General features: G+C 33.0%; 1 protein-coding gene and 1 long non-coding RNA gene across 2 annotated transcripts in view; one reads left to right on the forward strand and one right to left on the reverse strand.

Annotated features, from left to right (window-relative positions):
* Positions 1-316: 316 nt before the first annotated feature.
* The window catches only part of LOC100373647 (DNA replication complex GINS protein SLD5-like), a 56,126-nt gene continuing 42,655 nt past the window's right edge, over positions 317-13,787 (reverse strand). The window contains exon 8 of the mRNA XM_078006205.2: positions 317-1,322. The gene's annotated coding sequence lies outside the window, so the exon portion shown is untranslated. The remainder of the gene's footprint in view (positions 1,323-13,787) is intronic.
* Positions 9,142-9,917, forward strand: LOC146737973 (uncharacterized). Its single transcript, XR_014930797.1, has 2 exons — positions 9,142-9,249; positions 9,744-9,917. It is a non-coding gene; the product is annotated as an uncharacterized LOC146737973 (long non-coding RNA).

The following is a 13,787-nucleotide window of genomic DNA, read 5'->3' on the forward strand; positions in this document are numbered from 1 at the left end:
AATAATATTTTCACTACTGCTTTGATCTGTTGTTGTCCAATATGAAAAAAAAGCTAAGTATTCAATGTGAGATGGAACTGCATGAGTTTCAAACTATTGAATCTGACACGACGCTGTGGGGAAAGCAAGTCATTACCAAGAGTAAGCTGTCAATGTCAAACCAAGTAAGCTATAAATTTTAGTTCATGTTCAAAACTAAATATAGCAAATTATAGGATGTTATGCAGCATTGGAAACTTCTGGGTGTTCTTTTTATTATTGCGTGCAGGGAAAGAAACAGAGCCTTAAGGGATTTTTTCATACAGCATATACAGTATCAAGTATTTGAATGGATTTTAAAACAATTCATCTAATACTCAGATTAAAAGTCAACACATTAAATGGACAAACAGTCAGATTCATTGGTTCTCAAATTGTCATTCCAAATTAATAAATTTTCACGATCAATAAAAGTTGTAATATATGAACAAAAATAATATGAAATTAAATATATCAAAAACATTTAAGAACAAGTCATTGTCAATGACACGTCCCCGCTGATCCGAAATGCACCTGCATATGTACCACACATTGTACTAAATCTGAACAAAATCCATCCATGCATGACTGAGATCCGGTTCCGGAATGGTGGAAATACGTGATTTTGATGCATTTTCGGCCTTAAAATGGCCATCATTCAGCTATTGTTAAGCGGATCATGAAACAAATGCACATATCTATTTGTGACATAATGTACCATGTGTGTGTGAAGTTTGAACTTGATCAATCCAGACATGTCTCGGATACGGATCCAGAACTGAATTCTTTAAAACAAAATGGCCGCCAGTCGGCCATTTCAAACCCGATCCCAAAAAAAAGGTCCTATTATGTTTAATGTATGTACCAAATTTGAACAAAATCCGTCCATGCATAACTAAGATCCGGGTCCGGAATGGTGAAAATGTGCGATTTTGATGCATTTTTGGCCTTAAAATGGCCGCTATTCGGCTATCATTAATCGGATCATGAAAAAAATGCATGTGCATATGTCCCATATAATGTGTGATGTATGAGTGAAGTATGAACTTAATCTTTCCATGCATGTTCGAGATACAGGTGATCACGGACGCACGGATGCACACAGGGCAAACCATAAGTCCCCGTTTTCGGCCTACGTCCGAACAGGGACTAAAAAGAGTACACAAATGAAAATAAAATGTTTCGATGGTTCAGTATTTTGGCAACGGAATTTCTACAATAATGTCGCCTGATTTCCATCCTACTCTGGTGACATTACATAATATGTAGTTTCATTTCGCCATTTCTTCTTTTAACGGTACTACCTATAAATTAGAAAGAAGAGGTTATCAGATTAGTCAATGTATGAAGTGGGTAATGTGAGGAGTGGCTCAATTTTTAGCATGAGTGAGTCAATGTGAGTAATAGCTCAATGTGAGTGTTGGGTTTAGTGTTTCAATGTGAGAAGTGAGTTATTGGTTAATGAGAGAATTAGTAATGAGAGAATTAGTAATGTGAGTATTAGCTCCAGTGTTTTAATGTGAGTAATAGCTCAATGTGAGTGTTGGGTTTAGTGATTCAATGTGAGAAGTGAGTTATTGGTTAATGAGAGAATTAGTAATGTGAGTATTAGCTCCAGTGTTTTAATGTGAGTAATAGCTCAATGTGAGTGTTGGATTTAGTGTTTCAATGTGAGAAGTGAGTTATTGATTAATGAGAGAATTAGTAATGCGAGTATTAGCTCCAGTGTTTTAATGTGAGTAATAGCTCAATGTGAGTGTTGGGTTTAGTGATTCAATGTGAGAAGTGAGTTATTGGTTAATGAGAGAATTAGTAATGTGAGTTTTAGCTCCAGTGTTTTAATGTGAGTAATAGCTCAATGTGAGTGTTGGATTTAGTGTTTCAATGTGAGAAGTGAGTTATTGATTAATGAGAGAATTAGTAATGCGAGTATTAGCTCCAGTGTTTTAATGTGAGTAATAGCTCAATGTGAGTGTTGGGTTTAGTGATTCAATGTGAGAAGTGAGTTATTGGTTAATGAGAGAATTAGTAATGTGAGTATTAGCTCCAGTGTTTTAACGTGAGTAATAGCTCAATGTGAGTGTTGGGTTTAGTGATTCAATGTGAGAAGTGAGTTATTGGTTAATGAGAGAATTAGTAATGTGAGTATTAGCTCCAGTGTTTTAATGTGAGTAATAGCTCAATGTGAGTGTTGGATTTAGTGTTTCAATGTGAGAAGTGAGTTATTGATTAATGAGAGAATTAGTAATGCGAGTATTAGCTCCAGTGTTTTAATGTGAGTAATAGCTCAATGTGAGTGTTGGATTTAGTGTTTCAATGTGAGAAGTGAGTTATTGATTAATGAGAGAATTAGTAATGCGAGTATTAGCTCCAGTGTTTTAATGTGAGTAATAGCTCAATGTGAGTGTTGGATTTAGTGTTTCAATGTGAGAAGTGAGTTATTGATTAATGAGAGAATTAGTAATGCGAGTATTAGCTCCAGTGTTTTAATGTGAGTAATAGCTCAATGTGAGTGTTGGGTTTAGTGATTCAATGTGAGAAGTGAGTTATTGGTTAATGAGAGAATTAGTAATGTGAGTTTTAGCTCCAGTGTTTTAATGTGAGTAATAGCTCAATGTGAGTGTTGGATTTAGTGTTTCAATGTGAGAAGTGAGTTATTGATTAATGAGAGAATTAGTAATGCGAGTATTAGCTCCAGTGTTTTAATGTGAGTAATAGCTCAATGTGAGTGTTGGGTTTAGTGATTCAATGTGAGAAGTGAGTTATTGGTTAATGAGAGAATTAGTAATGTGAGTATTAGCTCCAGTGTTTTAACGTGAGTAATAGCTCAATGTGAGTGTTGGGTTTAGTGATTCAATGTGAGAAGTGAGTTATTGGTTAATGAGAGAATTAGTAATGTGAGTATTAGCTCCAGTGTTTTAATGTGAGTAATAGCTCAATGTGAGTGTTGGATTTAGTGTTTCAATGTGAGAAGTGAGTTATTGATTAATGAGAGAATTAGTAATGCGAGTATTAGCTCCAGTGTTTTAATGTGAGTAATAGCTCAATGTGAGTGTTGGATTTAGTGTTTCAATGTGAGAAGCGAGTTATTGATTAATGAGAGAATTAGTAATGCGAGTATTAGCTCCAGTGTTTTAATGTGAGTAATAGCTCAATGTGAGTGTTGGATTTAGTGTTTCAATGTGAGAAGTGAGTTATTGATTAATGAGAGGATTAGTAATGCGAGTATTAGCTCCAGTGTTTTAATGTGAGTAATAGCTCAATGTGAGTGTTGGGTTTAGTAATTCAATGTGAGAAGTGAGTTATTGGTTAATGAGAGAATTAGTAATGTGAGTATTAGCTCCAGTGTTTTAATGTGAGTAATAGCTCAATGTGAGTGTTGGATTTAGTGTTTCAATGTGAGAAGTGAGTTATTGATTAATGAGAGAATTAGTAATGCGAGTATTAGCTCCAGTGTTTTAATGTTAGTAATAGCTCAATGTGAGTGTTGGGTTTAGTGTTTCAATGTGAGAAGTGAGTTATTGATTAATGAGAGAATTAGTAATGCGAGTATTAGCTCCTGTGTTTTAATGTGAGTAATAGCTTAATGTGTGAGTTATTGGTTAATGAGAGAATTAGTAATGCGAGTATTAGCTCCAGTGTTTTAATGTGAGTAATAGCTCAATGTGAGTGTTGGGTTTAGTGTTTCAATGTGAGAAGTGAGTTATTGGTTAATGAGAGAATTACTAATGCGAGTATTAGCTCCAGTGTTTTAATGTGAGTAATAGCTCAATGTGAGTGTTGGGTTTAGTGATTCAATGTGAGAAGTGAGTTATTGGTTAATGAGAGAATTAGTAATGTGAGTATTAGCTCCAGTGTTTTAATGTGAGTAATAGCTCAATGTGAGTGTTGGGTCTAGTGACAACAATGTTGTGAGTAAAAGCTCAATTTGAGTACTTTTAGTATTGTGGCCACATGTGAGTAGTGAACCACACATTTGATATACATGTATCAAATGAAACAATGTGAGTAATAGCTCAATGTGAGTGTTGGGTCTAGTGACAACAATGTTGTGAGTAAAAGCTCAATTTGAGTACTTTTAGTATTGTGGCCACATGTGAGTAGTGAATCACACATTTGATATACATGTATCAAATGAAAGGAATTACTGACCTTGCAAGTCAATAAAAGACATGTAATTTATACAAGGTTAATTAAGATCATGACTGCATATTTCAATTTGAATAGAACCCTACACGCACTAAACAGCATCATAATTCAATCATTTCATATTTGTTATTACTCTTAACATTTACTTACACAATACACTGTATTGAAAAAATATGCAGTTGTGAGATTCAAATCAAATAAATCTATGCATAGTTATATTTGTAGTTAAGGGGAAAACCATTTGATTACAGGGAACATGGAATGACAAGTAATATATAGAAGGGAAGAGAAGCTATTATAACAATCTGATAAAAATTTACTTAGAAGCAAATTGGTTTATTCCCCTGTTTGCATCAATGGATCATCCCTAATTGTGGAAGTCAAGATAAAGAGTTAATCCTCTTCTAGGCTCTTACATACATACATACATACCAGTGGGGTTTAAATGAGAATAAGATTCCCCTGATGAGTTGCTAGGCAACCTTCCTAGCAGAAAAAATATTCACATTAGAGCACTTAAGCTAAGGTGAGATTCCTTTTTTCTATACCTGCATGAGAATAATTAAAAATATTCATAGATATATACCATTGACATAAATAATTTAATTTTGTTAATTTTTGCGTCATTGTTTGGTAGATTATACCATAGGCACACTCACTATTTGAAGAAAATCAATTTTTATGTTGTGGACACAACAGTGTATTTTAACAGAGGAATAAGTATGGGACTAAGAGGGGGATTTTATATTCTTGTTTTCAACCATGTCAAATTCTCCAAAATCCTTGTATTAAATTTACCATGACAACATTGTTTTTTTGCATGGAAATAAATGTTATATAACAGTAACATGAATGAAGATGCAGAGTGGGGACTACTAGTATTATATGAACAAAAATACATCCTTGAGGTGAATGCAAGGAAACATGCAAATCCTCTTACATGGCGATGGACAGTATAGCTAGGTTGTCAAGAAAATTATGGTTGGATGCAGAAATAAGGGCACTCATCCGTATATGGAGAGAAAATAACATTCCGTTTCAAGTCATACTCGACAAAGACCAAAAAAATATGAATTGAAAGCAGAATACTGTCAGCGTCACATATTCATATACTGCTACAAATGGTTTCTACATGATTTCTCCCCCAACTCAAAATTCACCACCCACAGGCAAACAGTCAAGAACTTTGCATTGTATATCAGACAAAAGCCCCAAGATTAATTGTTTCCAATTGATCTGCAACCTATCTACTCGATATTTTCACTAAATATTAGGGAATAAATTTTATATGAACATCTTATTACTTACTATTCGATAAAATATGATTTATTAGAATAATTTTAATTAATTTCCTATATTGGAATAATAGCAAATATTAAAATCTATGCAGGGCGTACTGTTGCTAGGCAACAGAAAATAGTCAGTGCTTAGAAATTAATTTCAAAACAGCTCAAAGAAATATATAACAAGCCCCAAAAAATTAGGTCATGCTCTGATGAATTTTAGGTAATTTAGGGGTTAAAAGTTAAAAAATAAAGAAAAAACGGAACATTCAGCTGATCAAAACATTATTCAAGCAAAATCAAACAAATTTAAAAAATAGTATTTGAATATAATAATGAAAAAATAACTACTGTGACCAGGACAATCAGAAGAGACTTTCCCATTGTGCAGTGATGTCATTAGTGGATCTACCCACAGCATGGTGGGATGAGATGTGGATCTACCCACAGTATGGTGTGATGAGATGTGGATTTATACCCACAGTATGGTATGATGAGATGTATTCTAATTTGAAAAAAATCCTAACGGGATACAGAAATGAACATTGATTACCATACTGAAAATACTGCGAAGAAATCCTTGATGAAAAATTCTTGCAATTTGATAACACATGGATCAAATTTCCTAAAAATCTTTGGCGACTCAATGGCTAAATATAACCACTATGGCATTTACACTGCTACATAATCTCAGTGATTTTAATCGATTCATGTTTTTTTTTTACAGTAAACTTGATTTAATCTTCCTGTACAGTAGGTTAAAGTTTATGAAGGTGTTCTGGTTTATAAAAGAGATTGCTTTACAAAGCCGCTTAGGTTTATAAGAGGCTTGAGTATATGAAGATGTTCAGGTTGAGATTTCGGGTATTTACTGCTCTCCCAATACAACAACATTTTAAACGTTCAACAATTGAATTGAGAAACTTCATCTGAAAATAAATTACTGTAAAATACTTTATTTTAGCTGGAATTAATTATCGCTGAAAAGACATTTTGGGTGTTTTGCATGGAATTTATTTTCACTGATTTTTGACGTGTTGAATGAAAAATATAGGAAAAAAGGTTCATTCAACTCATTCCTTCAGCGAAAATAGCGAAAATTAATTCCAATCGAAAATAAAGTATTTTACAGTAATTTATTTTCAGATGAAGTTTCTCAATTCAATTGTCAGATGGAAGAAGTGCATGTTGGGTAATTTTATTGTTTTGTTGCTAGGCAGTGTAACATGGACTAGTTTATTGCAGAGCAACAGACAGTAAGTAAACATACAGCATATGTCAGCTCCACAGATTGAGATTCATACTTTGAAAACAATCAAATCCATAGTAATCAAAAATGTGACAACAAAATCTAGATTAAATTATTATAAAATTATATACATGTATTTGGATACAAAAACCAAGTACTGTAAAATGACTAATATTCACTGGGTTTAAATTTCACTGATTTATCATTTCAGGCATATTCAGTGGGTTTTAAATTCACGGTTTCATCATTTAGATAATGTGTTCTATGCTAAATTTTACATATTCACTGTGTTTTAATTTAGCGCATTTTTCCAGTCAGCGAAATAAGCTAAATTAAAACCCAGTGAATAATTACCCCCTTTACAGTATCTAAGCAACAGTAGAAATTTAGATCAGGTATAAAAAAATATTCAGTACCACATTGACAGCCCGTCATTCTTGCACTTTAATCAAAACTATAATTACAATTTGAGCGTCTAGCAAATTTGAAATTTAATAAGTTATCAAAGTGTACATCATGTGATTTCAATTCTATTTTATTTTCCAAAATTAGTCTTGAGAATTATTTAATATTTTGAGCCAAAAATTAATCAGATCTAAAAGGGACCTTTTAAAAAGATGTTTGCATCTGCATATATCAGTAAAGCAAGAATGATGCAAATAAAGCTAATTAGCATGCACGGCATTTATTTATTCAATGTGAGATTCTATCAAGGATAAATCTAATCATGTTTAATCTGAAACAGGTTGCGTTTACGTCAACGGTAAACGTCAACGGTAAAATAGTTTTAGCCCTCCATGGTGGCTAATATAATTTTGTATTTCTCATCCAGTAAGGGACGACGTCAAAAGATCGATATCGGATAAAAAACTTATTTCCTTTAGTTTGGGGGTGGGGGGTTTTGACCTCAAAAAGTTTCCATCCTACAAAAACGATTTTATTTTTTAATGAAGTCAAAAAAATCTTGGAGTATTTGTAGTTCTATCCAATCATGGACAGAAATAACCGAAAAGGAAAAAACAAACAAACAGAAAAATGGTTTGGTTCGAGTGTAAATCTGTGCGTCAAATGAGGTGCATTTGTAAACTCTTTTTACACCCACCCGACAACCAACTGCTATGCAATACTACTGTCCGATTATCAATTTGTATTTAATGGTGAATGTAGTCTGACGATATGACCAATATTTATCAATTAAGTTTCAGTGGGGGGTAGGGGGGTTTGGAAAAAAACTACAGGAATTAAGTTTTTCATCCGACATCGATCTTTTGACGTCGTCCCTAACAAACTTGTCTTAGACACTTGATAAACAGAGAGGCTAACACAATGAAATGTCATGCTGCAAATTAAAAAATGTGAATCACCAGTAGTAATGGAAGATAAAATCAATTCCACAAAAAACAAATCAGAAAAATGATGTTCTACATGGAGTTAACATGAGGAAATATATCTGTGAGAATGAGATGTATATGCATGGAAACTACAATGTATTCAATGCATGTACGAAATTTTATTTTGTTTCATTGCTGACAAAATATTAGGAGATTTGTAGAAATAATATAGACCATAACATGTTAGGGGGGACATTAGTAATCACTGGTGCCGATGGTATAGTACAATGTTTCTTTTGGAATTCAAGAAAAAATGTACTAGCCAAATTGTAAAATATATCAGGATCTCAAATAATTTGCCATAAAAAAGTGGAAAATTATGTGTAATATATGAGTAACATATTGCAGGAAAAAATTAAAATATATATCCAAACGGCCGCAATGAAAAACTATTCAAGAAGCCATGTTTTACGTTTGTCATCACATTCTGTAGTTGAACACTCAGAATGCATTATTTACCTATGCAATTCAAGCAAAGCCCAAACCAGTTATAGTGAAGGCTTACCAGTACCTTTTGAATTAGATAGATCAAGAGGTCATAGTTATTAAAACATGTTTCCTGATAGGAAGCGGTCAAACTTTTAATGTTTGTCAAGTCGATATGCAACCTGCTAATAATTTTGTGAATTATTTCCTCCAACAACCAATCAGAGCAGAGCATTCAGATGAACATTTAACACAACATGTGCCAAGCCCAAGAAGTGTCCATTTTCAGCTTGTCGCAGCTAGAGCGTTCAGACAACATTTTTGGCAAGTGCTAGTCGGCACATGACAAGAGCATTTGTCTGAAAGTAGTAATTGTTACCTGGGCTGCAATCTGATTAAAATCTGATGTAGTGTACGGGCTTTAATTATTTTGGCTATAAACTTATTTTAATTTAATTTTTTATTACATTTGTTACTAATGCTTTTTTATTTTATTATTATTTTACTTTGATTTTGAGTTTTTTTTTAATTTCGCCCCCTACATACATTTGACCCGATGCCTATGTAACGAGGTTTCAACGAGACCCACTATCTACGATTTTAGTCAACGAATCACAGACCTCCTTCTATAGCGCACATGATGACGTCACCGGGCAGAGTCAGGATGCAAACACACTCATATAAAATGGCGGATTATATCGACGTTAGCGACCAAGAATAACACGGCTTTTCGGTAAGTTTATCATTGTCAAATGCAATGAAAGTCATTTTTATGTTAATATTGTGGCTCGAATGGTTCGAGTTTAGATCGTTATTTTGTGTAGTTATTCTGGGAGTGACGATTTTGTTTCCACCGGTTCGACCGAACACCTGTGTCTTTTCCAGTCGCTTGCCCTGGAGACGGGTGATGTTTTGTTGACGATCGGGCCAAAATCGTCTACGGTATTGAAACCGTAGCTGTAAATATTCATCAAATTGTATCAACATTTTGTACATTATACAATAACTCTTTATTAAAGTAATTGAGCTGATTTGGACTGGAATAAAATATTTTTTATTTGGAACACATCGCAATTGATCAGGAAATATTTTTTTGCTCCAATTTTCTGCGTCGATGCCATGGGCCGGTGACCGTTATACAATTTAAAATCAGTTTGCATTGTTTACTATAGCTGTTTACAGTGTTCTAATCATTACGATTTACTTATTTTTTTGCTTCCATTCTAGATAATTATGATCAGTGATGTAAAATTGAAGCGATGACTGAATGAACGAACCTTGGCCGGCGAAGATGTATCTGGAAGTGTACACACTTGTTGGAAGTGAAAAAAATATTCAATGTAATGACAAAAATTGTAAAATGCTGTGGAATTTCTTTTGTAAATAAAAATAGACTAGCAATTTGCTATTAATGGTTTATTCAAGTGGGCAAATTATAATGTACAGAAAGATTGCCCGTATACACTGAAAAGTAAGCAACCGACAGCCTGTATAAAAGGGGGGCTGTGATTGGCTGTTACTTACGCGAGATTTGAACGGGACTTACATAGGCGTCTGATCAGATGTAGGTAGGGCGGAATTAAAAAAAATCTCAAAATCAAAGTAAAATAATAAAATAAAAAGGCATTAATAAAAAATATAATAAAAAATAAAATTAAAATAAAATAAGTTTATAGCCAAAAAAATTAAAGCCCGTACACTACATCAGATTTTAATCAGATTGCCTGGGCTGATAAACAATCAACATTTGAGTCAACAAAACAGAGAGCACTGTGGTTTAAGCTGACAGGAACTAAGGTACTGACAAAACATAAATTGCTTGAAAGTGCAAAAAGGCTTCAGTATTTTCAGTACTGTACTCAACTTTTTTATGCTTTTTTTTGGTATCTAGGCATTTAAAAACCATCAAATTCGTAATAAACATGCAAAATGATAAAATTAATCAACACTTCTACAAGAATCACACATAACTCTAAAACTTTAATGATCATATTTATACATCATCTGCTGTAAAGGTGAGCGTATACGGTGTCACTGAATTGGGTATTATTGGCAGAGATTGCATAATGGCAAAGTGCCCAAATCGTTTTCCAGGTAAGTACACACCCACACCCAGAGACTGAATTTGTTACAGAATTAAAGACCGGAATTGCACTATATAATGTACAAGGTGTGGTTGATATGCTAATTAACATCTCACCTACCAGAGGCAGTACTGCTTGATAGAACCTCTGGCAAACTACAAAAGACCCGTGCCTAAATTGTTTATTTTGACAAACCTAGGTTTGTGTGTGTGTTTATGAACACACAAATGGATGTCAGAGAGGTATTGTAAAATATTTTTGCTGGAATTAATTTTCGCTGAAAAGCCTTTTTGGATGTTTTGTATGGAATTTATTTTCACTGATTTTTCATGAGTTGAATGTAAAATATAGGAAAAAACGTGTATTCGCTGGTTTTTATTTTCATGCCCCTTCAGTGAAAAAAGCGTAAATAAAGTGTTCTACAGTATTATATGTAACAAGAAATGAGACAGCCCTGCTAATATGGAGTGTTGTATATGAGGTTGATCATGGCCATTTTATCAGTCCCTTTGTCTAATCCCCACCCCCACCATGACATCAATAGATTTTGAACCATATGACATCACAAACAATCACTACCCTAATTAGTGTTATTTATTTAACAATGTAAAGTGTGTTTGTTGAGTAAACATCTTTTTCAAGTAGGCTAATCTTAAGTGAATATCTTATTACATTTCCTCATCCATCTAGAGACACTCTGATTTTACATTAATTTGGATTCTCGCTAGTTGCCTCATCACCAGAAATGAATTGTTTGTTTTACCTTACACAGTTTAGATTATGGGATGAACACATAAAGAGAATTAAGATAGTTTGTATTAAAAATATTAAACATGGAAAAAATTAATCAATCAAAAATTGTTGTGTGATGATTCACATACATGCACGTCATTCATATTTAAAGTTTTTACGGAGAAAAAAGGATGTGTTTACAAGAAAACATGCAAAATAAATCTAAAAAGTGGCCATTTTGGAAAAATTTTCATAGGATTCCATGTAAACACATTATTCCATGGATAACTTATACCATGCTTATACTAATATTCAAATTTTTTTTTCATTTTTATAATATAGGTAATCAAATGAAATTTTGGGATATGATGGAATGTTTCTGCCGTAGAAACCTATTGTAAACTATTCAAAAAATGCATTTTTGATCAAATTCTGAGGTTGTTTTGTGGAAAACTTAGTTTGTGACAATAGTGAAAATATATTTTGCTGGATTTTGAGAATTTCTGAATATATTTTTTTAATTGTAGCAAACTACCTTAAGTTTACTTTCTCTGTACAATGAAGGGTTTTGGAAGGTTTTGAGAATAAGGCATATACCTATTTCAAAATAATACATGCACATTTGGCGTGATATTTTTTTTACTATTGTCAAGCGTATTTAACAAGTGCATAATTGTGTTTCTAGCTCCTCTGTGAAAAGTAATTCAGGTAAACCACAGTCCCTCTGTGATGTTTTACTTCTCTGCAGCTGTAATATGGAACAGGTTGTAAAAAACTACATGTTGTTAAAAGTTGACTGAATTTAAGCATCTGTACTTAGAATATAAACATCTTTAATTGCTTAGTGTTTTGTTTGTTACTATAACTTTTCGCTATTGTAACTCATGTACACTTATTTTTTCACAACATGTACAGGTTTAATGTGTAATATTAAACCATGTTTATGATGCAAATCGCATGCTTTCTCGTGTGATCACACTAAGAGCATGCTCTCGTATTTGTGTCATAAATATGTATATTCTCATTTTGTATACATTTGTATTAATATTTTTTTGTCTGATGTTTTGAAGTTAGACCAGGAAAAAAAAATTCTCTGTTTCTCGTTTCATGGAAATTTTAAAATGGTGAGGCGATTTTTAATACTGAGCTAAAATGGGAGAAATTTGAGACAAGTGCGACTACAAGCAACTACAAGCGCATTTTGAAATGCTTTAGAAGGAAAAAAAAACGTAGTTCAAAATAATGTGCGGAAACGAGAAACAGATATTTTTTTTCTCAGCCTTATATGCATATGTCTCTTTCTATATGTGGAAATTAGCTCTAGTTGTTTCAAGGCTCGCCTGTTATGATAAATAAATTTTACAAACAAACAAGTAATCGTGTTTTTGCACCCAAATTCTGAAATGCCAATGTTGACTGATTGTTTCCACTCTATCCCACAAGATGGATATACAAAAATTTTCAGTAATTCACAGTTGAAATGTGTTTTTAAAGCTTTTTCAGTTATAAAAATCTCCCTTGTAGAAGCAGACATATTGTCGGTAAAGTACTACGGTAGTAGACTTTTTACTCTTTTCATCATAGTGCAAGAGTCCAAAGTTCATGTTACCAAAGGGGTGTGAATCACTGTATTGTAAGAGCCATTACGTCACCTGGTGTTATTCATCCAATCACTGAATTGTTCGAAGTCATTAGGGAATGTTGACTGTATTTCTTATTTAACAGACAGGTGATATAAATAAATAAATGACCAAATATTACAGTGTAAACTGAACTGCGATTGTGCAGTACAATTACAACTATACATTCCTACCTGCTATCTTGTTCATGATAAAATTCATGAGACAAAACTATAAAACAATGTACATAAATATTCAAAAGTTACTTTGGTCATCAAATGGTTGGAATGAAAATATCATCACGAAATGAACACATTTGAAAGAGGTACACCCACCACAGACAATATCGAAGCATTTGAGCTAACCGTTTCCAATAAGAAGTTGAAAATAGCATTTGTTTACCTAAAATATTCACTAAAATTAGAAAATAAAAGTTATCATCACAAAATAAACAAAATCTGATAAAGGTACACTGAAGGTACATATATAAATGCAATATCAAAGCATTTGGGCAAACGATTTAATGAATAAATAAAGAAATAAAAGAAAAAGAGTTGCCTCATAGTATTTGACACATTATATAAGTTTTATGGCCATACAGGAAGTACACACAGACAGTGGCACAGCATAGCACTATAAACAGAATCGTCCATTTATTACGAAACAATTTGACATTTTTACTGCGGGATGTCAGACAGTATCAGTACGTAGATAATCTCTGATTGGTTTAAATAATGCTGAAGTCTTCGACCACATGTCGCACCTTTTTCATGTTCGGAAAATGCATAAATTTGTGCCACAATCAAATTTTGTTCAAATATCTGAACTGTCAAAAT

Source organism: Saccoglossus kowalevskii, chromosome 10 (assembly GCF_978046115.1).
Source record: "Saccoglossus kowalevskii chromosome 10, keSacKowa6.1, whole genome shotgun sequence".
Lineage (NCBI taxonomy): Eukaryota > Metazoa > Hemichordata > Enteropneusta > Harrimaniidae > Saccoglossus > Saccoglossus kowalevskii.